Raw genomic sequence first — 3,238 nt, 5'->3', positions numbered from 1 at the left:
ACATGTGTCCACTGGCCCATATGCCAGTTTTACATATAAACATCTGGGCGACATCTGCTTTTTTTTTTTTTTCTTCTTTTTCTTTTTCTCTCATGACCCCCTCTGAACCTGTGAAATCTGCCTCAGTAAACTCCACAGCGCTAATGGCTCCCTGTGAGAAGTTAATAGTAGGTGTATATCATCTGAATTTTATTACAGTTTACACACTTTATGTGTTGTTTCCGACAAATCCCATGAAAAGGCCGACGCTGAAAGTGTCCTTCATCCAACTGAAAGAGACACAATGTTGACGGAGGGAGGAAATGTCATTTGATAACGTGCCGCGCTGGTCGGTTAAAAACATAAAATCGCTCAGATAACTTAATATTTCTAATGTTTATCTTGTGATAGTGGTGAAATGAATTGTAAAAATCCTTTCTAGTAACATTTTAATCCTCTGTGCAGCAGTGTACTGGTATCAGATAATCCTTCACTTCATCATCTCACTAGTGCTGGAAAAAAAAACACAGAGTTGTTTCTGGTCAAGCAGAAGCTGCAGTTAAATTATACAAAACAAAACTTATGATATATCGTCTGGACTGCAACAACAGGATTAGCACTTTAATAGCAAATGTTCCCAACTGACTGAGTGAGTTATGGTCCATCACCTCTAGCTGCTCTGGTTTCTGCTGCTCAGGAACTAAAGGGAAGCAGAGGAGCACTTCCAATACACTGAGCCTCACCTCTTTTACTGCAAATAAACTATACTATGTGTTTTGACCTACAGTAGTCTTGTTTTAAATTTAAAAAAAAAAAAGTTAATTTCATAAAACAGCTGAGCACTTGTGCACTTTTCAGCTGCAAATATAGCACTGTAATGCAGATTCATCCCGCCACGGTATGAGTTTTATTCCAAAATAAATGACAACCCATATTTATTGTAATGAAGGAAAATGTCACGCGGTGCAACAGCCCCGTTACGGCGCGTCGACTCTGACGTGCTGTGATCGTCCTGTCTGGCACGGAGGAATAAGACCTGTCAGGCTTCGGCTCCACAGACTTCTTAGTGGAGTCAGGTCTTTGGTCTTTTCATGAGATTTGTTGACTGTGAATAAAATACGGAACATCACCAGAGCTATCCAATAAATAAATCTATAAAATCAGTCAGCACCTGAGGGCTTCCAGGTTTTTACAACTGAAAAAATCATCATCTGAAGTTTGTTTTTTGTTTTTTTTTTTATCAGGAAGAAAATGTTGTTGCCAGCATAAAATGCTGCGTCAGGCAGATGTAAATATAAAAATGTACACGGACCTCGTTGGATTGACATTTACTTTATAAGATCCTCAATGGTTTTAAACGCTGCCATCTCAGCTGAGATGTAAAATCTCATTCATCCTCCAATTATTGATCATCTATTTTCTTGCCACCAACCACTAACTGTATGTACAGGGGGGAAGTCAGCCACATCCATGCTGCCCGCCAGTTTCAACGCCTTCTCAGCTGTTGTAAATATGTCTTATGTTGAACTACTTTGGGATGGCTTATTTATTATCTCTTCATGGACAATTACAACAACAAAAAACTTCCACTGGATTAATTTGAAAAGAGAGAGAGGTGTCATTCAGTTTTTTTTGTTTGTTTTTACAGTGTAGTGTAGTACTTAATTTGAAAAGTTAAAACAATTTGCCTCTGACACCTGAAGCAGTGATTGTAATTTAAGCTTTTTTTTCTTTTTAAGTGTATTTTGCAAATACAAACATGCTGAACTTTTTTTTTTCATTCGTTTTGTTTTGTTTTTGAGTAATGTGAAAATTGGATACTTCTTCTAGCAGTACTCAGCACTCTGAGGTAAATCATCTAAGTCTCTTGTCTCTATGGTGTGTAAATATTGCTGGATTTTGGCAGCGTTTTAGACACTGCAAGCTCTAAAATATGTCCGCTGGGTCACACTGGCTCTGTGGCCGGGGCATTATGGTCAAGATGTAAATAATACTTCTTCGCCATGGGAACTGAGCTCTTTCCATGGGGAGAAACATCTTAACTTAACTGATGTATTGTAGACTTTTTCTTTGGATGGATCCAAGAACTGTTTATACTTTCTTTTGTCTTTCTTTGATGTGTATTAATATGAGTCATAAAACAGCAAATGTCAAGTGAAGCATTTTGTACTCAAAAGTGTGAGATTATTGAAAATGCTGGTTTCTCTCTCTGTGTAAATGTATTGTGACTGTTTTGATACAGTAACAGTTTGTCCGTGTGGTCATTATTTATTCATTTCTTTGTTGTTGATGGGTTTTTTTTTTTTAACATTTGAGAAAGTCCGCATTTATTTATCGGTCAGTCATGGGTTATTTATGTTTCAGAGCTCACAGGCAGGTCACATAATAGTTTACTGTAAGTCCTTTATTAAAATCAGCCCTGTGACATTAAAATATCAACTACAGAAAGTAATATAAATGAAATACAACGTGGATTCTTATGATCACGTACAACATGAAACTTAACTTTAAGATCCACTATTTCCTAAAACAAAACAAAAAACAGTGTAATACATTATATACTAAGCCTATACACCAGATGACCCCCTCACTAAGCTTCAATGTCGTATTTCTCCTTCTTTGCAGTACATCCTGTCCTGTTTATGACCTAAGCAGCACATTTAAAGTTTAAAAAACACAATTAATTTGTTATATAGCAGGTTTGTGAGTGAGAAAACAGAGCAACACAGTCCAGAAGCTTAAGTTCAAACTGTGCACACTGTAATACACACAAACACAGAGTCAGTACAGTGGGGTACCATCCACTTTCCTCTCTTTATCTCTCACCAGATTCCTTGCTGCATTCCTTGGCGCTCGGTAAAAAAAAAAAAAAAAAGAGCAGTGAAGTCGGATAAAAAACGAATGTGTTTTCTTTCAGCCTCTCTCAACTCTTTCATTCTCCCATGTTGCTTCTTTCTACACCTTTCATCTCTACCCGTCCTGCATCGGCTCCTTCCTTTTAGGTCGTAATCTGTCGTTTTGTTAATTATTCCTGTCACCTTCTATGACCTTTAAGCTTCACAAAAACCTGTGAAAATCCTCTTTTCTTTAAACAGGAAATATAAAATATCCTAAGAAAGATGGTAGCTGACAACACTCACACACACTTGGAAACAACATTTCCCAACTTTTAAAAATGTTCACAGGCAGAATTCATGGCGAGAGAGAGAGAGTATAAAAGAGAAAAGGAGCGGGGCCGAAAACCAGAGAGACAGAGACG

This window comes from Trachurus trachurus, assembly GCF_905171665.1.
Source record: "Trachurus trachurus genome assembly, chromosome: 6".
NCBI classification, from domain to species: Eukaryota; Metazoa; Chordata; class Actinopteri; order Carangiformes; family Carangidae; genus Trachurus; species Trachurus trachurus.
Note: the sequence above shows the minus strand (reverse complement) of the source record.